Source organism: Zalophus californianus, chromosome 3 (assembly GCF_009762305.2).
Source record: "Zalophus californianus isolate mZalCal1 chromosome 3, mZalCal1.pri.v2, whole genome shotgun sequence".
In the NCBI taxonomy this organism is placed as follows: domain Eukaryota; kingdom Metazoa; phylum Chordata; class Mammalia; order Carnivora; family Otariidae; genus Zalophus; species Zalophus californianus.
Genome location: NC_045597.1, coordinates 114,488,756 through 114,515,498, shown reverse-complemented (window position 1 = coordinate 114,515,498; position 26,743 = coordinate 114,488,756). Strand labels below are relative to the sequence as shown.

At 34.8% G+C, this 26,743-nt stretch overlaps 1 pseudogene; it reads left to right on the top strand.

Moving 5' to 3' along the window:
* Positions 1-804: 804 nt before the first annotated feature.
* Positions 805-26,743, top strand: part of LOC113920382 — a 57,999-nt pseudogene continuing 32,060 nt past the window's right edge.

The window sequence follows — 26,743 nt, the reverse complement described above, 5'->3', positions numbered from 1 at the left end:
GGTAGAGTATTTCTGGTTGCAGGTTTTTTTTCCTTTGAACACTTTGACTATATCACACCACTCTCTTCTGGCTTGCAAAGGTTTTGCTGAAAATCAGCTGATAGCCTTATGAGGTTTCCCTTGTATGTAACTGTTTTCTTTTCTCTTGCTGCTTATATAATTCTCTCTTTATCAGTACTTTTTGCCATTTTAATTACTATGTGTCATGGTGTGGTCCTCTTTGGGTTGATTTTGTTGGGGGCTCTCTGTGCCCCTTGGATCTGGATTTCTGTTTCCTTCTCCAGATTTGGGAAGTTTTCAGCTATTAGTTCTTCAAATACATTTTCTGCCCACTCTTCTCCCTCTTCTTCTTCTAGGATCCCTATAATGTGAATGTTATTATGAATGATGGTGTCGTTGAGTTCCCTTAATCTATTTTCATTTTAAAAATATTTTTTCTCTTTCCTGTTCAGTTTGATTTCTATTACTCTGTCCTCCAGGTCACACTGATCCATTCTTCTGCTTCCTCTAGTCTATTATTTATTCCCTCTAGTGATTTTTAATTTAGTTATTGAGTTCTTCATCTCCTATTTGTTCTTTTTTATGCTTTCTATTCTTTTTTAAGGGTCTCACTGAGGCCTTCCACTCTTTTCTCAAGTCCGGCGAGTATCTTATGATCATTATTTTAAATGCACTATTAGCTATATTACTTACCTAGGTTTCATTTAGCTCTCTTGCTGTGATTTTGTCCTATTCTTTCATTTAGGACATATTCTTCTGTCTCATTTTGTCTACCTCTCTGTATGTGTTTCTATGTGATAGGAAATGTCAGCTGTATCTTCTGCTCTTGAAAGTAGTGGCCTTACAAAGAAGAGATCTTGTAGTGCCCTGCAATGTAATGTTCCCTGTTCACCAGAACCTGGTGTTTCAGGGGTGTCTCCTGTATGTGTTGCATGTGCCCTGCTGTTGGGGCTCTGCTGCATTTGTCTTCAGTTCACTTGTCAGCAATGGCTATCTTTGCCTGTTAGGGCATGGTTTGGTCCCTGTGTTGTTAGTGGGCCAGTGTGGGGCCACCTTGGGCTTGAGCTGAATTAGAGCAGGCATTTGCCAGAGCTGTGGTAACAGTGAACTGCAGTGCTCTCTCCCTGTGTTGTTCCCTGAAAAGCTTTTATTGATGAGTGGGGCCTGCAGTCAGACCAGAAGTCTAACTCTAGCCCACTAGGGGTCATAGTGGGACTGGTGTGTATGGTTATCTTTCCTTCTCCCCTCAGGACAAGAGTCATTTTGAAGTGGTGCTCACCCCTGTTGTACAATGCCACATTTGTGGCACGACTTTGGATCGACTCCTCCTGAGGGCAGGTCCGCAGGAGAATGCAGGGGCAAGGCTTGTGGGTTCAGCAAGGTTTGCACTGGTGCGCCATGGGGAAGGATCTGCTGCTGATTCAGAAAACTTCTGCCCCTGGGCTGGAGGGGATGAGTCTGTAGGAGAGCATGGGGGGGGGGGGGCGGTTGGGCGGAAGGTGACATGCTATTAGCAAGGTCCATGGGAGGAGACCTGCAGCTGCCTGGGAAAACTCCTGCCCAAGCTAGGATAGAGGGGCTAAATCTACAGAAAAGAGGGGGTAGGATGTGCTATTAGCAAGACAGTGTTTATGTTGCACTGATTCTTACGGGTGTCCATTTACCTAGGCTAGGGGTGGGGGAGTGAAGTGGTGCCCACTAGCTCTTTTGTTATTGGAGAAATCTCCAACAGATCCCTGCCCCTCCAGCATACACTTTGAGATTAGTAAACAAATCTCCCTCCCTTATACCCCAGGCATTTTTCAATTGCTGCTTCTAAGCTATATTTCAGCAGGGTTGTTTGTTATTCTGTCTCTTTAAGGGTGGGGACTCAGTTTCCTCTCACCCTCCTGGCTCTCACAGAGCTGAGCTTGCTGATTTTTAAAGTTCTAGGTGTTAAGCCTCACTAATTATAAGAACTCACAGAATTATGCTCCACTGGTTTTCAAAGCCAAATAATATGGAGACTTGTCTTCCCTGTGTGGGTTCCTGTTCTAGGGGTGCCTGGTGTGAGGATCTGTCTTTTTCCTCTCTCCATGCCCTCAGCATCTTTCTCTCCTGCAGACAGTCCTGTGGGTTGATTTGACTCCTGACCACATCTCCTACTCTCTACATTTATCTTTGGAGAGTCTGTTCTACCAGTCTTTGAGTCATTTTCTGGGTTATTTATACTGATGTGGATGTTACCTAGTTGTAGCCATAAGATAAGGTGAGCTCAGGATCCTCCTACTCCATCTTTCTTCACTCCCCAAACAGGAGTTTATAATGCTTTACATCCCTTCCTTGTCAGAAGCTCAAAGACAAGAAAATACACATAAAATCCTCTCACTGAACTTCTGAAATAAGAGTGTACATCCTATGGAAGTTTTATTACATGGAAAATTTGTGACAATTATCTAAATATATGGAAGATGATCATAAAGAAGATAAAAATGTAGTGATGATCTATATACCACATACCAAGTTATACATTAAAAAGACTTCACTAGAATTAGCTTTACTAGAATAAGCTGTAGAATTAATGTTAAAAATATATAGTAGCTATGTTCATTTTGAAAGATTAAGAATATTTTTAAATTTGAATTTAAAGTGAATTTCCTATTCATGAAAATAAAAAGTGGCTCTGGTTTGAATCAAAATTAGCAAAGGAAAAACTCAGTTCATTTACAAAGTGTAACTACCAGTACAATTATAAATATAAATACAATACCACCTCTAAAGTCTTTAGAGAATCTTATTTGTTGATATATGTAATATGGATACAAGCCTTAATCATAAAACTGTAACTCTATTATTTGAACTCTGAGCTCAAGTAAACAAACAAAATGGTAGATATTGTTTTATAATTAAAAAAAATATAGCTATAGAGTACATGGGCAAAAGTGTTAACAAGAAATTATGTTCAAGAAATGGTATTGCCGGGGCGCCTGGGTGGCTCAGTTGTTAAGCATCTGCCTTTGACTGAGGTCATGATCCCAGGGTCCTGGGATCGAGTCCCGCATCGGGCTCCCTGTTCAGCGGGAAGTCTGCTTCTCCCTCTCCCACTCCCCCTGCTTGTGTTCCCTCTCTCATTGTGTCTCTCTCTCTGTCAAATAAATAAATAAATCTTAAAAAAAAAAAGAAATGATATTGCCAAATCATTATAAGCAAAATATGTACATCTACTCATAGACCATATCTTGTCACAAGTGAAACAACTTCTTTCCCAGGAAAAGAAAATTCTCTTGTTTTTAGAATCAATTTTTCTGCCCTAACTTTATTCTCAGTTCAAAAACATATATTAGAGAGTGTTATTTGAAAATTGTGTCACCTCCCAAAAATGTGTTTAAATCCTAATTCTTGACACCTGAATGTGAACTTGTTTGCAAATAGGGTCTTTGTAGATGTAATCAAGTTAAGATGAGGTCATACTGAATTATGGTGGGCTCTAATCTAATATGACTGTGTCCTTATAAAGAAGAGCCGAAGAGACAAAGAAACCCGGGGAGAAAACAATGTGATGAGGGAGGCCGAGATTGAAGTAATGAGTTTATAAACCAAAGAATGCCAAGGATTGCCAGGCAACACCAGAAGCTAAGAGAAAGGCATCTAACAGATTCTTCCTTAGAGCCTTCAAAAGAGCATGGCCCTGCAGACAAGTTGATTTTGGACTGTTGGCTTCAAGAATTGTGAAAGAGTAATTCTTTAAAATTTGAGCCATCCAGTTCATGGTAATTTGTTACAGCACAACTAGTAAACTAATATAAAGACCCAAACTACTGTTTACTTTTATTTTTCTAGTGTAAATATTAGTTTCTCAGACTAAGCATCTGATCAATGTATACATAAAAGATACTTAAATTCTTTTTTTTTTGAAGAAGAAGAAAATTCTTCAAATCACTCTGCCTTGCCCATGGATTATTTCTCCAAATAATAGTGGTTGATACAAAGTTCAAATTTTACAACAGGCAGTGAGTCCATGAACACTCAAGTAAAATTACTTGCAAAATTTGGAATGTACATTCAAAGACTCAAAGGTTAACAATAATTTTTTTAACTACATTTTTAAACAGTGAATTTTTTTTAGGCTCTGTTTTTTTTATTTATTTAAATTTTGTTAGTTAACATACAGTGCAATATTGGTCTCTGGAGTAGAATTCAGTGATTTCATCACTTATATACGACAAGTGCCCTCTTTAATACCCATCCACCCATCTAGCCCATCCCCCACCCACCTCCCTCCAACAACCCTCAGTTTGTTCTCTGTCATTAAGACTCATTTATGAAAAAAAAAAGAGTCTCTTATGGCTTGGGGCGCCTGGGTGGCTCAGTCAGTTAAGCATCTGCCTTTGATTCAAGTCATGATCCCAGAGTCCTAGGATCAAGCCCCATGTCAGGCTCCCTGCTCAGTAGGGAGTCTGCTTCTTCTTCTCCCTCTGGCCCTCCCCCCATCTCAAATGAATAAATAAAGTCTTTTTTTTTTTAAAAAAAAAGGAAAGAAAACAGTGAATATATGGAAAGGAGTAGAGGAAAAAAAAGAGAGAGGGAAACAAGCCATAAGTGACCTTTTTTTTTTAAGATTTTATTTATTTATTTGAGATAGAGAAAGCAGGAGTGAGGGGGAGGGGCAGAGGGAGAAGGAAAAGCAGACTCCCCGCTGAGCAGAGAGCCTGACATGCAGCTTGATCCTAGGACTCTGGGATCATGACCTGAATCAAAGGCAGATGCTTAACTGACTGAGCCAACCAGGTGCCCCCATCTGTTTTCTTTCTTAAACTCCACATATGAGTGAGATCAGATGGTATTTGTCTTCTCTGACTGACTTATTCCACTTAGCATAAGATACTCTAGCTCTATCACATTGGTGAAAATGGGAAGATTTCATTCTTTTTGATGGCTGAATAATATTCCTGTGTGTGTGTGTGTGTGTGTGTGTGTGTGTGTGTGTGTGTACACACATATATATATATACATATATATACCACAACTTCTTTATCCATTCATCAGTCGATGGACATTTGGGTTCTTTCCATAATTTGGCTACTGTTGATAATGATGCTATCAACATCAGGGTGCATGTATCCCTTTGAATCTAAACAGTGATTTTTCTTATAAATTGCATTTTCACATGTTTCAACATAAACTACTTGTTGGGAAAATTCAATGAATACAATTTAGTAGCAGTATGACAACAAAATGATGTAAAAGAAATTTGGCATGAGTATAATGGACAAATTCATTATTTCTTTTGTAAGAGTTGAGCTGGCCATTAGGAAACCTGTTTTCAATCATTTTACAAAAAGTAGAATAACTATATCACCTATTTATTGAATTATGATCTAGGCAAGTGCTAAATACCCAAGATATTTACTTAAAAGATGTACAAATTGGGAGTGAAAGAGAACCAGTAATTTGTCTAGGGTCACAAAGCTGGTAGGTGTGGCAGAGTTGTGGTTGATCAGTTTTTGTTGTTTTTTTTAAGATATTATTTATTTTTTGACAGAGAGAGAGACAGTGAGAGAGGGAACACAAGCAGGGGGAGCGGGAGAGGGAGAAGCAGACTCCCCGCTCAGCAGGGAGCCTGATGTGGGGCTCGATCCTAGGACCCCAGGACCATGACCTGAGCTGAAGGCAGACACTAAACAACTGAGCCACCCAGGCACCCCAACCACTGATTAGTCAGTCTTAATATGTTCTTTGAATTTGTGTTTTTATACAGCAGACTTGTAAGTCATACCTGGTGTGTTCTAATTGCCTTTCAAAGTACTAAAAGTTTTTACAACCTTAGTATTCAAATAAGCCTTAAAATATGGGAAATAAATGAAATAGCACTTTTGATGAGAATTATAAGTATCTGTGGCTTATTAATGACACGGTCATAAACAGAATCAATTCAAAGAGAACAAAGGGCTGTTTCTTAATATAAGGTGGAAGAAATATAAATTAGAGCTATCTGACATAAGATACATTGCTGTGGTTAAAGAATAACTTAAGATCAAAATAGGATATGTGAATGAGTTAAAAAAGGAAATATTAGAGAACAAAATTTGATAAAATAGGTTGCTCATGGAGAAGCACTGTTTACAGAAACTATTTCTATTAATTTAGCAATGGTCAATTTTAAGTATTTCCCTTTTTAAAAAACTATTTATTTATTTTAGAAAGAGAAAGCACACGAGTGGGAGGAGGGGCAGAGGGAGAGGGAGAGAGAGAATCTCCAGCAGACTGCCCATTGAGCACAGAGCCCACCATGGGGCTCAATCCCATAATCCCGAGATCATGACCTGAGCGTAAATCAAGAGTCGGACACCCAGCTAATTGAGCCACCCAGGCGCCCCATTAAAATTTTTCTTAAAATAGTGAAGTTGATTATATCAAACTAAGGAAAGATTTAAATCGTGATTAAAGTATAAGAAAACCTGTTTTAGAAACGATTACTAAAACTACGCAAAGGGTTATTAGAAAGAACTTCCTACTCCCGAGAGCTGTTATACTAGATTGGTTTGCTGAAGGAAGTAGTGGAAACTATTTCTTTAAAGATCCTTAGGAACAGAAGGCATACATTACCAGCAGCTCAGAAAGGGTTAGGTGTGTCTCTGTCAGAAGGCAGCCAGTGGATAACCACTCTTGGTTCTATAAAGCCCAGTGACTACACAATAATGCTATTCTTATAACAGGGAGGCAAGGGCAACACAGCTGCTTTTTCCTTTCTTTGGTGATCAGGATTTGCTTTCCAAAAAGTTCCAGAATAATTTGAATGTAATTAGATGAAATTTTCCCCAACAGAAAAGCAAGAATTAATTTTGACTCTAGTTACTGAAAAAAAACTGAGAAGCTCTACACTGGGCTTTTTAAACATTTATGTTCTCCTTTACTTGGAAAAGTGTTCCTCTATGTACAACTTAAAAAGCAGACTGGTTTGGTTTGCTAGATTACCTTAGGCTTATGAGTTGAATTAATACTAAACAAAAAATTGTGAGCACATCTACAGTTTCTTTGTATAAAATCCTTTGAAAAATTCAATTTTTGTGCATTCTACTTAAATTTTATGAGTTTATTTTTATTTCATTTTATATTCATCTACTTAAGTCTTTATATTTCATGAAGGTGGAGAAGGCAGATTCCTTATATTTATAATTTTTTTCTTTAAAATACAGTCAATTTCTTTCCAAGCCAACTTTCCCTTTAACTGGTAATGTAATTAATTTCAATTTTGAAGATGGCACTGTGGTCCACAATCCTTGGTTGACTGTTCTTCCAAGAGCAATAAGAGCTGCTGGAAAAGGAACTAAAAGTTCCATAAGTTCTTTTGATGCAGGATTCTTACAAAATATAAAGCTGTGAGGAATGTAAAGGGATTACTTCCTAAGATTTTGGAGCACTTCAGAATAGTTGTTAAAAATAAGTGAGAAAAAATGCTGGAATTAAACAAAAAAATTTCATAAATGGTGTGGATAATCCCAAAATAAACAAAAAATAATTCCAACTTCCCGAACTATTTAGTATTTGTATTTAGATGATTATGTGTCCAAGAAGGATACAAACGGCACTGTTTTCAAACATGGGTACTTAATTTCTGTTATTTAAATTTTTATTTTGTATTTAAGGATTTAATGCAGCTCTATATTATGAAATACAATATGCAAAAAGAGCTTAATGTAGCTTTTGACATGCAATAATGCTCAGGAAAAAAGAAAAGGAAGAGAGAAATAGCTATATTAGCTATGCTTAATATATAAAATTTCTATATTAAAGAACACTGTTTTTCTTCATTAAAATGCAAGCTAAAACTACCTGTTTCCACATACTTAACAACAGAAAACTCATAATATAAACATTTCATTGCTTGCCTCCAAAAAACTGTTGACATCCTCTGTGGCCATCTGCCAAGGTGGTCATTACTTTGTGTGTGATGGAATTAGAGAAGTATCAGGGTTCTATGGATTGATGAAAGAAAATATTCTGTGCTCTTGGCTTCTGGTATTTATTTCCTTGGTCCTGTTAAAAAGGAAAGAAGAGTGAACTTACCAAGTCTGAACAGACAGCCAGTTATTCTGTATTTCTTTAGATTCACATTTAAGGACATTTTGAGAGTTTTACGAGTTCTAATTAAGAATCATAGAATTTTAGCCTTACACACAAGACTTGCTAAATTCAAGAATGCAGTAAGAAAGAGCTATGTCAATCAGATGATTCAATTCCCACACTTTGCACTATAGGAAACTGAAATCCAGACAGGTTAAACAACTCAACCAAAGTTACTGTAGTGGCAGAGTTAGCATGAGAAAACAGTTCTTATTACTCCCAGTTCAAGGCTTTTTCATCTGGTTGTCTCTCAACAGGTACAAGAGAAGAATCTTTTTTTTTTTTTTTTAAGATTTATATATTTTGAGAGAGAAAGAGAGAATGAGCAGAGGGAGAAAAATCTTTCAAGCAGACCCTGCCAAGCAAGGAGCCCGACATGGAGCTCAATCCCACAACCCATGAGATCATGACCTGAGCCAAAACCAAGAGTTGAACGTTTAACCAAGTGAGCCACCCAGGTGCCCCAAGAGAAGAATCTTTGGAAGAGGAAGGGAGACTGGGAAAAGCATTATCATGACCAAGCTAACTTCTCAGCCTTAATGCTGAGCGAAAATTCTAGAAACAAAAAACACAATAGTTTAATGGTATTTAGATTAATTCATAGCACAGGACTTGCTCAAATAAATATTTTATTAAAGTATGACTAAGATATTGTTTTATTAATAAAATAAAATTTCACCATTAAATTTCTGAATTTAACTCAGAGCCATGGTCATTTATTTTTCTAAATCCTTACTACTGTAACAATCTATCATCCACATAGCAAAAGAATGGTATTTTTATTAGAGTAACAGAGTGACATTTTTAAAAAGAAAATTGGATTTTAGACTGCCTTGCTCAAAACTCTCCAAAGATTTCCCATAGCAGTTAGGATAGGGTCTTACCCTATGTGACACGATTGGGCCTCTGTTTACCTGTCAGCCTATCTCACCACTTTTCCCTTGTTTGGTATTCTACAGCCTTAGTGGCCTTCTTGTTCTTCCTCAAATATGCTAGGCACACTTTTGGTTTATGTCTTTGACCTTGGTCTTCCCTCAGACTGGCACACTTTTCCCCAGATAGCCACATGTTTGTCCCAATAACTGAAACACTCTTTTCTTTTCCTTTGAGAGCTCCATTGCCTGTTTCAAGAATCTGCTCAAAAGTCACTTCCCAGAGAGGCCTTCTCTTACTATGTAGCCAAGCAACCTCCACTCTCAACCCCCATTCTTTATACCCATACCTGCTTCATTTTCATTCATAGTATTTATAATTTCTAAATGTTATATAGCCCAACACAATCCTTACAGTGACCAGATGTGTTTTGGAATTAAGTATTATTTGAGTTTTTAAAGGCAATATGGTACATGTGCTGTAATTATGTAACATGCTCCTCTTCCCTCTGTATCTGAGAGGTGTAGTAGGTTAATACATCTACAGGAAAACGTATATTCATTCTAGGTGGAATTTTTAAAAAAGGCAATAAATAGCCTCATATCACTTTTACTACTAAACGAGGTAAGATTAGGTCAGGTTTTACCACGATATGAATTACAAACACTTTCAATTTCAGAGCTTTTTGATTTTGGAATTGCACAGAAGATATTATAGAATATCCTACCTATTGTTTGTGGAATATTCTACATATTAATTTGTTTATTGCCTGTCTCTCCTGTATGTTTGTGTCCATCACACACAAAGGAATGAGCACTTGGTATGCTCACCAGACCAAGGATTATTTTTTTTTACTGTATGCCCAGTGCCTAACAGATAAGTATTCCATCAGTATTTGCTTCTGTAAGGACTCGTTGTTTTTGCTTTTTACATTATAAGTAAATCCTACCCTATAATGTAGTTCCTCTCAATTGAAGGAATAGTTAAGAAAGCATTTTAAAAACTTCTTAAAATTATTTCTTCTTTTAAGGTTCACTAAAAGAAAAAAACATGATAAATGGCATTTCAATAAAACTATAGGAAACAACACCTGGGCTGTATGATACAGTGAGCTAGAATTCCACAGATCTAGGTTTGCCCTTCTCTGCATTCTTGTTTTCTATTTAGTTCCTTATCTATCGGTCATCCATCCATCTTTATCCATCTAGCTCTTTCTCTTTCATTTGGATATCTTACCATTCTTGGCCCAATGCATTATCTGTAAAACAAGAGGACTAAACTCAGTGGTCTTTAGCAGTTCTGTGATTCCACTTAACAGTTAAATAATTGAGGTAGTAATCACTCTATCCCAGAAGTTGGCTTACCAGTCTGAGAGACACATAATCTTGCTCATCTAATCATAGTAACAAAAAGAGACTAGTTTTAAATTAAATTTAGCATGTGTGTTCAACACCAAGGAAATGACACATGTCCCAAATACGTATTTTATGTAACATATATACAACACTGAACTTTTGTGTGAGTTTCTCCATAAGAGTATGCCCAATAATAATAAATACTTATCGAGCATTTACTCTTTGCCAGGCACTATTTTAAGGTCTTTACGTATACTGAACTTATAATAATTCTATTAGATAAGTAGTAATTTTACCCACTGTGGTAGATTGGATCATGCCCTTTTTCCCTAGCACACCTCCATGGAAGGTCTATGGAAGAGGTATATATGTATATACCTCTGCTTTGTGACTTTGGGCCTAGATTTGCTTTGACCAACAGAGTAACAGAAGACATCATGCAAATAGCCTTGAAATATGCTTGTGCAGTTACACTTCTTCCCTTGTTATCTTGTTGTTGTTTTTTCTTTAAGTAGGCTCCATGCCTTGTGCAGAGGCTAACGTTGGGCTTGAACTCACAACCCTGACATCAAGACCTGAGACCTGAGCTGAGATCAAGAGTCTGACACTTAACTGACTGAGCCACCCAGGTGCCCCTCTTGCTTTTTAATCTGAGAAAAAAAAATGCTTTAGTTAGCTCCAAGGAAAATGAGACATTTGGCTCAGACTTAGACCTTTCCTCCACTTGGAACCATGTCCACTTGAGGCCAGGCTGGATCATACCTACTTCAACTTACCCACAGACTCCTGAGCAAAAACTAGAAGCTTATTGTGGTATGACAGTGAGATTTTATGGTTTGTACTACAGCGAAAGCTCACTGATAAACTTTTTACAGACAATAAAAACGAAGGACAGACACTGTGTAATTTATCCAATCTTTCACAGTTAATTAAGTGATACGGGATATGAAGCCATGCAAGTCTGGCTCAAGGGCCACTCTCTTAACTCCTATGCCATAATGCCACTACATTATACTGGCTGTATTATATGATATTAAGCCATTTATTAATATAGCAGCAGGTGGCTTGGCACAGATTAAAATTCATAATTATACAGGTAGTCTAGCTATCAATAGACAAAGTTGTCTTACAGTGAAATGTTTCTTTTGGAAAAATTAGTAAGTAGAAAATAAATGTACTATTTCCCAGAAGGAGATTAATAAGACTAGATAGCTCTCGAGGTGGCTTTCTAGCTCATCCTGCTAGCATACAGTAGCCCTTAGCACTGATATCTCTACTACACGATTCCACTATCTGACCCTGGCTGACTAATTCAGGCATGCATCTGTGATTCAAGCTGGATCAGTTGGGTTTCTCTTCTGGTATTTTGAAATTTGGACCCATCACTGGGAGCCACCGTTAATGGCCCTATACTGGAGAAAGCTGAAATCTCCAGAGCTACTCCTGTTACGTTCTTTCCCACCTGTCAATTCTATGATGGTATCTTCCCAGACAAATGTGCTTTTTAAGTAAGCTTACTAAAACCTATTTTTCTTGTTGCAACCAAAAGAAATTTAACAAAATAGATTTTTTAAAAAATCCATTGTTTTTATTATAATTTAGAAGTGCAAAGATTTCTTAAAGAAGAGACCTGGTAAAGCTTGCATTTGTTTTACATTCTATCAAAGTAATTCTGCAATTTATAGTTATGGATTGTGTGTTTTCTGATAACTAGTTAGAAATCCTTCCATATTTTAAGAGCCAGCACCATGGACTGTTTGTGAATAGAACTACCTCTCAGGAAAGTTGAATAAAGTCAATTTTTCTTTGCAATCCTCTGTGCTTTATTTTATGCATTTAAAAACATTTTGTTTACAATGAGCTTTGTATATTCCTTTTGGTAACAAAAAGCAAGTAAACATATGGGATTATTTTCATCACTAATTCAACCCAGAAACTGTATATGAGACCCAAATATATCCTAGACATTGTTTTGTGTCCTGTGGATACGGCAAGTACAAAATAGTCTCTGCTCTCACAGAATAGTATGTGGAATATAATTTGAAAATTTCATAGTACTACTAGTAATTAACATGATAGATCTAAACAATAAAGAGATAAAAGTAGCTTAAAAGTGTGAGTATGGAGGCAAAATGCCTGAAGAAAATTTATGTGCAATCTTTAATCTATTCCTAGACTGAAGAGGGATATGTCAGCATAGGGAGCTCTGTCCGAAATCATATGTAAGAGTAAATAAAAAGTGCAACAACCACCACAGTGGCATATTTATGTGACACTTTTTACTTTACCAGTGATTTTCATATCTCAGTGATTTCATGTATTACAACATGACCTCTTAATACTTCCTTGAGATGAGCAAGTGAGAAAATGGCGCCTCAGAAGTTTGAGAAACCTGACCACTTAGAGTAGTGGTAGAACGAAGGCTACTGTCTGGTTTCCAAGTCTCCCAGTTTTATTTCCATTACATCACATTACATCATCTTTACAAAAGACAATTCGTTTCACAGCAGGCAGGGATGAGGATGTTTTTATTTACTTCTATGAGATACTTGTGGAGTGGGACTGAGAAGCAACATTATTGGAGTCACACAGAAGCTGCTGGTGACAAACTGAACATCTTTTGTCATCAGGCATATGCTCAAATTAGTAAGAACTCTGGGATGGTGTGACAGACTTGATAGTGGAAAAGTTTACGAGCTGATTACTTAAAGCAGATTTTCTTAACTGGAGGATTTAACCATTTACAACAGGAGCTAGCAAACTTCAGCATGTAAAACAAATCTGGCCTGACACCTGTTTTTGTATGACCCGTGAGCCAAGAATGGTATTTACATTTTTAAATGGATCAAAGCATCAAAAGAAAAAAAATTCTATGACATCTGAAAATGACATAAAATTTAAATTTCAGTGCCCATAACTACAGCTGGAGCACAGCCATACTCATTTGTTTATGTATTGCTCATGGCTACTTTCACACCTTAGTAACATAGCTGAGTAGAGCCAGAGACATGCTGGCCTGTGGAGCCTAAAATATTTACTATTGACCTTTTACAGAAAAAGCTTATTGATCCCCATCTAGAAGATCACAGTCTTCCGAGGAGTTCATAATGATAACAGCAGTAATGACATCTATTTAAACTTGTAATTAAAAAAATTAATAACTGCATAGTTAACTATTTCTTCCCCTTAAGAGCATCCAAGGCATAGGAGTGAATGACTATTATAGGGACCTTAGAAGCATGCTTGTTTCAAAGCCACTCAGATATTCCCGTGGATGACCTCCTTGACATTATGGTGTTTGTGATTATTATAGAAGTTTAAATTGTTTAGCTCTCAGTCCTACCTTTTGAAACTTATTGTCACATAGATTGCTGGTTAAAGATAGCAAGCACAAAGAACTTTTGGTGGCATATAATTAAGGAGAAGCATAAAATTACTATGAAACCTGTAAATTTGCGTTAGGATAACCATCACCAAACCTGTAAACTGCACTTATATAATCAAAAGGAACTCCTAAAAGTCTCAAATACTTTTAAAAAGTCATAACTAAAAAGAATATGGTCCTATCCTTAATTTTCTTGAGCACCATTTTCTTATTTAGAAATTAAAACCAGCTGATTTCAAAAGCATAGAGGATGAACTCTGAAAGATGAGATCATAAAAGCAGTTTGGCACCTACTTTTGATGCTGTAACTTAGAGTTTTCAGTATACATTTAAATACTCATTTGGCCACAAAGTCAAGCATTATTTAAAATATTGTCATAATTTTAAATTTACTAATGTCAAATCATTTTCTCTCCACATAATTGAAGATAAATTAAATAGCACTTACTAGCAGTGAAACCACTTGAATGTCCTTATTATGTATAATAAATATTAATTTACAGGGGCATCTGGGTGGCTCAGTCAGTTAAGCGTCTGCCTTTGGCTCAGGTCATGATCCCAGGGTCCTAGATCAAGCCTGGCATCAGGCTCCCTGCTTAGCGGGAAGAATGACCAAATTCTCCTTCTCTTTTAATTTCCAGATACTACAGACAATCACTCATACAAAATTTTTGGGAGCCAGATGCATTGTGGAATTAAGAAGTTTTTAGAATTTTGAAAGGCAAGCTTAAATCTCTTACAACTATCAAACAGACACACAAAAGCCTTTTTTAAAACACCAATTTTAGTGTCTAAAACACATCAAAGACTGCTCAGTACCAAACTATAATTTCAGGTTTTTTGTCACTGAAGATTAATAACTGATTCAAAAAGAATGGACTCTCATGAACTGATGAATAGATACACAAAATGTAATATAATCCATACAATGGAATGTCATTTGGCCATAAAAGGGAATGACATTCTGACACATGCTACAAGATGGATGAACCTTGAAAACATTATTCCATGTGAAAAATAGACACAAAAACCCACACACTGTATGGTTCTATGTATAAATGTCCAGAATCGGCAAATCCATAGTGACAAAAAGATTAGTGGTTGGAGGGACTTGGAGTAGAGGGGAATGGAGAGTGACTGCTAAAGGGTGTAGGTTTTTTTCCTGGGGTGGTGAAAATGTTCTGAAAGTAGATAGTGGTGACTGATGTACAACACTGTAAATATACGGACAGAAAAGAACCAAACAGCACAATTTAAAATTGTGAATTGTATAGCATATGAATCATATCTCAATAATGCTATCATTAAATTTTTTCTTTAAAAAAAGAATGAATTCATTTTTATCAGATAATCTTATAAAATAAGCTGCCAAGATACTAGGGGAAATATTTCGGTTCATGACTGTGAATAACTGTTGATCTTATAAGATATACCTAAAGAAAAATAGTTGTATATTTCTTCAGATATTTCACATTTAAAAATCTAAACATACATAAATAAGTCTAAACATGGAACACACATAATTAGTATAGATAAAAAAAGAAACATAGGGAAAGAATTAAACAACAGAATAAGGCTGGGCTAGACTATAGTATGTCCTTATTGCAATGCTGAAAATAGTTATAGAAAGTTAATCTGGCAAATTTCTCCTTAAATCTAAAGTCCAATTTCTTTTAATTTCCATTTAAGTTAGAGAATGTTTATAAACCAATATAAAGCTACTTATGTTGGTGAACAATGGCTTTTGGAAATGAGAAAATTTAAAATTGAATATTTAACCAGAAAAATGAAAGAATGAAAAAAACTAGAATCTGTCTGCATTTGAACAATGTTAAGTTTTAGCTTATAAAAGATGAATTATAGAAGAAAAAAGAAAAAGAAAGCAAAATCCACCAAAATCTATGTTAATTTATTTGGGTTCCTGAACTTGATGATCATCCTGCACTGAAGATGTTTTACTCACTAGAACACATAAATTGGCTTGATAACTAGGGTATTAAGATCTACTAAATGTCCCCTTCCAGTAGCAGATCACAGTTAGTTAACAAAAAGTAAAAAGAGAAATTTTCTTCAGTAGATTAGGAAAAGCTACACTGATTTTATACTGCATGGTTTTCTCTTGTATATATACATATATAATACACACATATATACACATATGTATACATGTATACATTTATATATAAAAGGAAATAACTAAAAATTTTTAGAATATAAATAATAAAACATAGGTACAACTGAAAATTTATTAAAAAACCCTGAATATATGTAGCAAGAAACCAACACACTTTCTTTGATATTCCTAGAAAATAAATTTTAACAGGATAAAATTCTTACCAAATTACCAATGTTTACTTAGTCATCTAAATTATTTTTTATAATTTATGTGTTTTATTCACATTGAATAAGTAAAATGGATAAGCTTCAATTTATAAATACAACATACCATGATTACTAGATTCTGTTATATAACCATGAGCTAAATTCAAGCTGCTCCCAATATTTATCCCAGTATGTGGTATTCACAACATTAAAATTTCTTTTTTGTTTTTTGTCCTTTAAGATTAAATATAAGTTTAATGTTATGAAAATATTTAATAAGATAAAGTATAAAATATAATTGGATCTAGGTAATTTAGCAAAATGTGATCTTCCCATTTTATAAAACATGCTATTTCTTGAGTAGTCTGTGTAAAATAATACGGCATGTCTGAAGTATTAGAAAAAAATAATTCAGCCGTCTTTCATAAATTGTATACTCTTAACATTGGAGGTAGAAAGGAATAATGGGAAGGGCACATATACGTTAAGATAATGTAGCAGTAGCAACTGATTTGTATGAAAATCAGTCTGTAGGTCTTATTTAGGATGAAGAAATTCAGCTAACGTTTGCAGTTGGAAATAAAGTAGTAGTTATATAGAAATAAGTAGTTTCATGACTTTACTTTTCTTTTTTGAAATGAAAATGATATTAAGATCTACTATATAACATAAAGACACTGTGATCAAATAGTACTCATTAACTTCTTAAATGAAGTTCACACTAGAATTTTAGTTGGAACTGAAAAAGCAATAAAAGACTAATGCCTTCCATATATATATATATATATATTAGAGGGAGAGAGATAAAGAGCATGCGCACATATACACACAGAGGGAGATGGGGGGTGGGAAGGGGCAGAAGGGGAGAGAGAGAGAGAATCTCAAGCAGGCTCCACGCCCATCACTGAGCCTAACACGGATCTCACAACTCTGAGATCATGACCCCAGCTGAAATCAAGAGTCAGTTGCTCAACCCACTGAGCCACCCGGAGCCTCTGTATTTTTATTACTAAGTAATATGTGAAACTAAAAATCTCAAACAGCATAAGAATATATATAATTAAATGGTCATGTGCAGCAAATTCAGCTATATGGACTACTTTGTCACCACAATCAGTTTTAGAAGGTGATAGAAAAAAACTATGCATTCATGGTAAAATCAAATGAAGTTGCATTATATTAGGCTAATACCAATTAAAAGACAGAAGTAATAAGAAGGGTTAAAATCACATTTGGATTTGGAAAAATTTTGTATTAAATATAAATATGTTTAATAAATCCCCAAACAGAAACATAACTGGAGACACTTAAATTCAATTTGCCTCAAATAAACTCTTTTACTATAATTTATAGAATAGAGGCACATGGTGACACTATTTCTACTAATTTTATAATTCATGGAAATATTTGCTTTGTTATTAAAAGCTTAGTTTGAGAGTTTCAAAGAAAAATAAGTAAGAGAAAAGTTGGGGAATGAAGAGCTCATATAAGTGACAAACAGGCAAAAAGAATCTATAAAAATAATTGTAATAGTCAAATGATCTTTACAAATAACTTAAAAAAAGATAACTAAAAATGTTGAGTAAGAATTAGGTATGTGGCAAGATCACAAAATTATTTCTAGTCACACATTTCACCTGGAAGAAATGAAGAGTCTTATAATTTAAGCCTATTAATGTAGCTATCAGGGTAAAGCAAAAACACAGTATACTGCCCTTATTTTATGTTTTCAAAATTGTATGACATGCAAGCTATATTAAAATCAATTGATTAATTAACTAATTAATGTGGAATAATGAAAGGAAAATTCTACCTTCTCCATTCTCCATTGCAGAATATTTTCAAGTCCTATATATACAAATATAAAGTATAACTGGGTATTATAAAGAAAAATTAACAGATCTGTACAACTGGAAAGGCCAGACCAACCAAAGTATACACCATATGTATTTTTACCTTATATCACCTTTCCTTCTGCTATGCTTTTCCATTGCCTGTCTCATTATCATATTTTAAGACTTAATCCAAGCCCCAAATTTTCCATAAAGTCCATCCTATCCACTCTAGCTCATAGTTATCTCCACTTTCTCTAGACTCTTGGTTAAGACTACCACCTACTTAAAAATCGTGAGATAGAATGACAATTTTTCCTATCACAGAGATATACCATAATTCATTTTTAAAATAACTTTTTATATTAAAGAAATTTATGATCAATATAATTCAAAGTGCATAGAAGGATATGAAGTGAAAAAAAAAAGCCCCAATCTTCTTGCCACAGATAAACACCACCAATAATTTCTTATGTGTCTCATTTTACAAATTTTATATACCTCTTAGAAACTCTTGGGGACAAATTATTTAAGAATTTGTGGAGTTTTTTAGACTTAGAAAGGTAATCTGATGCATTTACTGCATTACTCAACACCAGCCAATGGTATCTAGGCAGCATGTCACAATAAAATACATTAATATTTCTGGAGTGAATAGTCACACTTTGATTTAAATACAGAACATAAATAATTTCACATATTTGCAATAAAATAGCTTTTATTTTTTTTCCTCAGAGGATGTCTTTTTTCGCCAACTTCATTGAGGTATAATTGACATATAAGACTAGTAACTTCAAGGTATACAACATGATGATTTGATACACGCTTATATTGCAAAATGATTACACAATAAGGTTAGTTAAAAATTTCATAAATTCACTTAATTACATTTGTGTGTGTGTGTGTATGTGTGTGTATGTGGTGAGAACATTTAAGATCTACTCTCTTAGCAACTTTCAACTATATAATACAGTTATTGCTAACTACAGGTACCACGCTGAATATTAGATCCCAAGAACTTAATTCATTTTATAACTGGAAGTTTGTGCCCTTTGAACAAAATCACTTCCCCATTTCCTTCACTTGCCAACCCCTGGCAACAACCACCATTCTATTCTCTGTTTCTATGACTTGGAGCTTCCCTCCACCCAAGTTTTCATTTAAATTCCAATTAGTTAACACACAGTGTAATATTAGTGTCAGGTATAGAATTGAGTGATTCAACACTTATATACAACACCTGGTGCTCATCACAATTTTTTAAAAAAAAATTCCACATATAAGTGTGATCATACATAAGTCTGGCTGACTTATTTCACTTAGCCATAATGCTCTCAAGGTCCGTCCATGTTGTTACAAATGGTAGGATTTCCTTCTTTTTCTATGGCTGAATTTTATTTATCTATATTTTCTTTATACATTCATTCATCCACTGATGGACACTTAGGTTGTTTCTGCATCTTGGCTATTGTGAATAATATTACAATGAGAACAGGAGTGCAGATACCACTTTGAGACAGTGATTTTTTTTCCTTCATATATATATATACCCAGAAGTGAGACCATATGGTAGGTCTATTGTTAGTTTTTTGAGGGACCTCCATCCTCTTCTCTAGAAGGGCTGTACCGTTTATGTTCCCACTAATAGTGCATAAGATTCCTTCTTTCCGCATCCTTACCAGTATTTGTATCTCCTCTCTCTTTGATAATAGCCATTCTTGTAGGTGTGAGGTGATATTACATTGCAGTTTTGATTTGCATTTTTCTGATGATTAGTGATGCTGAGCATCTTTTTATGTACCTGTGGGCCACCTGTAAGTCTTGTTTGGAAAATGTCTATTTGGGTCCTTTGGCCCATTTTTAATCAGATTATTTGTTTTTTGGCTATTGAGTTGTAAGTGTTCCTTGTGTTTCAAATATTAACTCCTTGTCTGTTATATGGTTATGTATAGCTTTTAAATTCATGATGAATTTAAGAAGGCCTGTAATGTCCTCAGATCAGTTACGTTTTGCCCAAATGTGCTGAGGGAAAAAGAAAACTTTTGGATTGCAGAGCTTTTTGCCTTTTAGAATTGTAATTATAAACCTGTACTAATACTACCCATAAAAACACAATATACTACATGTATGATGATAAATTGTATTCTTTTGTTCATTCATTTGCTCCACTATGAATGACACACAACCTTGTTCTCAGTCACAGTGCTCAATGACTGAAATCTATAGAGAATGTTACATATTTGACTCTCACTGAATACGGAGAGTAAAATTTAGTACCCACTAGAAAAAAGTCTTATTGCTCAGTTGTTTCTGGATTTGTATATATTTCCTAGAAGGAGATCAGCAGAGAATTCAGATATTGGGGCAACTGAAGATGCTCTATCAGATGGCATTTGGTGTATTCACTGAATGTCTTTAACTACTGTCTCCAGTATCATCCCTTACATTGCTTCTGGATGTATCCCACATTCCCTCTTTTGCCAATGATTATAGCTTATTAATTATAGACATCTTTTATACATATTTAATTCATACTTTGATATTTTCTTCCTTTCATCTTCAACTGTTGTGGTTTTTCTTTTTATGATCTCCAACCAGCTATTTTCAGTACATGCTCATTCTGGCTGATAATCCATCTAACTCTTTCTGATATGCAGGTATGGATTCAATTTTTCTATCCAGATAGCCAACCCATTATCTGAACAACATGTATTAAATAGTCCACCTTTTCCCATTGATATGTGATGCCATCCATATCATTTTCAATATTTCTTATCAAGTCTATTGTTAGAGTTTATAATCTTGTTTGTTCTGTCAATCCATATAACAATACAGCCTTTTCAAACTAGGGTTCTGTGAGAGAATTAAGTTCTAAAAAAGTGATATGTAACTATTTTCTCAATTATCCCACAGGTAGTACTTTTCTGATTCTCCCAAAGACAGTACATAGCTAGCACTATTTTACATTCCATAGAAAGGAAGTTAATTCATTATATACATAGGCTGAATAATGGCTACCAAAAGATACCATGTCTTAATGCCTGGAACCAGTAAACATTACTTTACAAGGAAAAAGGGTATTTTCAGATGTGATTAAAGGATTTTGAAATGAGCAGATGATCTTGAATTATCCAGATGGGCCCTAAATGCAATCATAAAGGTCCTTATAAGAGAAAAGCAGATGTATACAGAAGACCAGGAAGCAATCAGGCCATAGAGCCTGATATCGAAGTGATGTGGCCATAACTCAAAGCATGCTGGTCGCCACTAGAAGCTGGAAGAGACAAGGAAAGGATTGCCCACCTAGAATCTTTAGAGAAAGAAAGCCCTGCCAACATCTTGATTTTGGCCCAGTGACACATATTTCAGATTTCTGGTATCTAGAAAAGTGAGAAAATCATTATCTGTTGCATTAAGCCACAAAGTTTATGGTAATTTGTCATAGAAGCCATAAGAAATTAATATACAAACAATGTACCTAAGCTTATTGTAAATACCCAAACAATATGTCCAGGCACAATATGGCACTAAGGCTTAAAGTTATTTTGGTATACATGAAAGTTACTCATATGGATACACTATTAACCTTGTACCACAATATATCTTATTATTTAAAGTAGTTACTCAGTTGATTTTATTTCGGGTGATAATTCCAGGTAGATAATCATATCATCTGCATGCAGGGGTTTAACTTCACCTTATTGATTTTTAAAAAACTTCTAATATCTTTCCCGTGGCTGGTTCCCTTCATCACAATGTTAATGATAGTCATGGCAGTGGGCATCTTTACAATATTCCTGACTTGTACAAATGCATTTGCAGTGTTTCCTCTTTCCTTCTTTTCCTCCAACACCTGCTCAATCTGTCATGAACTGTGAGGAAAATGAGTAAGCTTCTCATGTCTAGTGTGTTTTTGACTATTTTCTTGTACCTGCACTGTTTTTGTTATATAATTGTTGGTGTCATGGTATTTGGTTTTAGATATTCATAAATTATACATCATCATTGAATTACACTCTTTACATTAAAAAATAACTTCGTTCATTCTCATGGGATGTTAAAGTGGATGGATTCCTCTGGTCTGAAATAAGTATTTTGTTTGCTTTTATTTGGCTTAATTTTTATCTTTAGTTTTCAACATTCCTAAAATTCTTTTATTTACTTGTGTTTCTTGCATATATCAGAGAGTAGAATTTTGCTCTGTGCTTTAGGTGGAAATCCACTTTTTAAAACACTAACATGAATTAAGTCCATTTATATTAATTTTTCTCTTGGCTGATTCCCTTCAGTATGATGTTAAATGATTATTGTGACAATGGGCATGTGGTAAATAGAAATATCTTCATTCTATTATTACTTCAACTCGTTTTCTGGATTTCAAAAAAAGAATATATTTTATCATTGTTGTTTATCTCATTTTTCTCCATGTTTAGTTCCTCTCTCTGTTCCAGTAGTTACAACTTTATGCAACTTTTTTATAACTTTTTCATTTCCTTATTCAAGATCTATTTGTTTACTCCCATAAGTAATTATGATATTAACATATTTTCCACTGCCGTGTCCTGCTTTTTCATTCATTCATAATATTTCAGTTAATATTTTTCAGTGTTTTTCTTTGTACTATTCAACTCTGCTCATACTTTTATTATTTGCAGCTTTAATTGACCTAGCATTTCCACCAACAGTGAAGAGGGTTCCCCGTTCTCTGCATCCTCACCAACATGTTTATTAAGGTACTTTCTATAATGCTTAGTTTCCCTCGTGGTCTTTCCAATTTTATCTTTGAAATAAATACTTCTTTCATAAGTTTGGCCAACTCATAATTCATCTCTTACTATCTTTACAACATTTTCCCAGACTTCTTGCTTTCTAGACCATGAGTTTCACTCTGAGGTAATTGCTTTATTCATTTTCTCTCTTCTCTCTCTGCCTGTGTCCATCCATCCATCTATCCCTTCCACCCTTCCTCCCCACTTTCCTCTTCCTTCCCTTTTTTCATGGGGAAGCCCATACAATAGATTTTCATCAATATTAAGATTCAGATAATAATGCTCAAACCCTAAAATAGGCAAAAGTAGCTGAGACTAGCAGAAACCACATAAGAGTAGGTGAGGAGAAACAGTCTTGGAGAAATGTAGTGGACCCTTGTAGTGTTAGGACTATAAAGGACCCCCAAAAAATGAGAGCAAAAAGTATGCCCTAAAGGTATATAACATTCGTAAGTTGTCTTGTTTGCAATCAGGGTGTGGAACAGAGGTGAGCTGAGTTGTCAGCAGAATCCACAAGACTCAGGTTTAAAGAAGCAGAGAGGGTAGGAGCTACACAAAGAATATACAGACAAGCCTACTCCTTTGTGAAGAATAGCAAACATGAACCCTCCTACCAAAACACACACCCCTCTTAAAAATTCTTAGCCAGCTAAAACCATTATAATCAACCAAATTCATTAAAAAAGAACTACTACAGCACTGTTAATACTCTAAGAAAAGAAGATGAAAAGAATAGCAAAACATAGTAACAGGCAGCAATCAATCACTAGGAAATGGTACTAAAGTGCAAGGCAGAGGTTGGACAATTGAATATTTTCATATGTGTATTAACCATTTGCAATTCTTCTTTGATAAACTGCATGTTCATGTCTTTTATACAAATGAGTTTTTTTCTATATTGAATTGTTAGCACTCTTCCCATATTAAGAAAATCAGCATCTTCCTTATTATAGTTACCAAATATTAATTCTTAGGTTTTCAAGTAACTTCTAATTTAATTTTTGGATTTTTTTCTAATTACTTAGAAATTTTTATAGTAAAAAAATCAGCCTATTATTTTATGGCTTTTTAAGAGTTGCTTTTTAAATAAAACCCTAAAGTTATCACTCAATGTTTTGCAAAGATGTCTTAATTTCCACAAATCCCATCAATCCCATACTTAAAACCCACAAATGGCTTCTTGTCATGGTCAAAATAAAACCTAAATTTAGTATTCCTTAACATGACCTCTAAGGTCTTTACATGTTTGGCCCCTTCAATCTCTTCATTCTCATTTCAAACCACTCTTTCTCTCACTTTCTCCATACGAGCACATGGGATTTCTTGCATGCCTCAGACACATTAGTTCTTGCTGACCAACCAGCCTTTCCATTTGCTGTTCCATTCAGTTACTCTGGTGACTCTCCCCCCATTCATGGCTTCTACTTCCATCATCTGGGTGGTTTCTGCTTCGGTATCATTTCCTTAGAGTCTTTCCTGACCACCATATCTAAATTAAAATAGCACTCCTAACTCTTCATCGTCTACTATCTATTTACCATATTTTATTTTTCTTTCTAAAACATGTCACTTTCTGAAATTACAGTATTTAACTAATTACTGGCTTATTGTCTATCTCCCAAAATAGGTAGTGAGCTCCATGAGGGCAGGGACTTTGTCTTCTTCATTGTATATATGAGCTTCTACAATAATCCCCAGTAAATAGTTGGTGCACAAATATGTATTTTAAATGAATGAATGAATAAATAAATGATGTTTCCAATGCTTAATCTTAAAAAAATATTTTAAAGCAGCTTTAAAAAATTGCCTCTATTAGTTTAAAAAAGGCATATGAAGACAAACTGTTTAGATCAAAAGCACTTCTTTAGAAGTTCTTGTTTTTAAATTTTGCCTTTATGATATTCTGTGTTTTTAAAACCCATCAGTACATGTATAACATATAATTCGTTCTGTGGTGAGACCAGATCATATGTGTATTTGAAAACAATTTAACTTTGATTTACATTTGCTTTGCATGTTACATTTTTATAAAAACTGAGATTTTTTACCTAAAACCAATTTGAGAAAGTAAGTGTAGTAAATTGCAAAATCCTTGTCTTAGTGTCATTTAGCTTCTAGTGTGGGCACACAATAATTATTACATTACATACTGCATTAGAAAATTTAAGCTTATAAAAAAAGAAAAACAAGGTAAGATGAAAAAGGGTTGCAGTTTAAAGTAGAATGGTCTTACAAGAAGAAAACCAGAAAATTCATAAATATGTGGAGATTAAACAACATGCTACTAAACAACCAATGAATCAAAGAAGAAATCAAAGGAGAAATTAAAAAGTACCTTGAGACAAATGAAACTGGAAATACAACATATCAAAACTTATGAGATGTAACAAAAACAGTTCTAAGAGGGAAGTTCATAGCAATAAAGGCCTGCATCAAGAAACAAGAAAATTTTCAAAGAAAGAGCCTAGCTTTACACCTCAAGGAAATAGAAAAAGAGTAACAAAGCCCAGAGTTAGTGGGAAGAAGGAAATAACAAAAATCAGAGCAGATATAAATGAAATAGAGACTAAAAAATAGAATAGAGAAGAGAAATTGAACTAAGACCTGGTTCTTTGAAAAGATAAAATTGACAAGATAGATGGTCATTAGACAGACTCACCAAAGAGAAGACTCGAATAAATAAAATCAGAAATGAAAGGGAACACATTACAACTGATACCACAGAAATGCAAAGAATCATAACTATGAAGAATTACATACCTATAAATTTGACAAAGTAGAAGAAATGCATAAATTCTTTTTTTTTTTTTTAAAGATTTATTTATTTATTTGAGAGAGAGAATGAGATAGAGAGAGAGAACATGAGAGGGGAGGGTCAGAGGGAGAAGCAGACTCCCTGCCGAGCAGGGAGCCCGATGCGGGACTCGATCCCGGGACTCCAGGATCATGACCTGAGCTGAAGGCAGTGGCTTAACCGACTGAGCCACCCAGGCGCCCCTTCAATAAATGGTGTTAGGAAAACTGGACAGCCACGTGCAAAAGAATGAAACTGGACCACTATCTTACACCATCTACAAAGATTAACTTAAAATGGATTAGACTTGAGTATAAGACCTGAAACCATAGAACTCTTAAAAAAAAAAAAAAGGTGGTAAGCTTCTTGATATTGGTCTCAGTGATGATTTTTTGGATTTGACAACAAAAGCAAAGGCAACAAAAGAAAAAAATAAATAAGTGGGACTACATCAAACTAAAAAGCTCTGCCCTGCCAAACTATCAAGATGAAAAGCAAACTACTGAATGAGAGAAAATATGTGCAAATCATATATTTAAGAAGCGGTTAATATCCAAAATATATAAAGAACTTGTAAACTCAAAAGCAAAGCAAACAAACAAAAAATATGATTAAAAGGGGGCAGAGGATCTGAATAGATATTTTTCCAAAGAAGACATACAGATGGCCAACAGGTACATGAAAAGATGCTCAACATCACTCATCATCAGGTAAGTCAAAACCACAATGAGATATCACCTCATACCTGTCAGAATGGCTATTGTCAAAAAGACAAGTAACACATGTTGGTGATTATGTGGAGAAAATACATGCACTATTGGTAAGAATGTAAATTTGTGCAGCCACTATGGAAAACAATATGGAGTTTCCTCAAAAAAATTAAAAATAGAACTATTACATTATCCAGCAATTCCACTTCTGGGTAATTTTCCAAAGAAAATAAAAAAAAAACCATTATTTTGAAAATATATCTGCACCCCCATGTTCATTGCAGCATTATTTACAATAGATAAGACATGGAAACAACTAAGCATCCACCAATGGATTAATGAATGAAAGAAAACAAAAAACAGACTCTTAAATATAGAGAGAAAAACTGATGGTTGCTAGAGGAGAGGTGGGTGGGTGAGGGATGTGTGAAATAGATAAAGAGGATTAAGAAGTACAAACTTTCAGTTATAAAATAAGTAAGTCATAGAAATAAAAGTTACACCATAGAGAATATAGGCAATAATATGGTAATAATGTTGTTTGGTGATAGATGGTGACTGTACTTGTTGTGATGAGCACTGAGTAATGTACAGAATTGT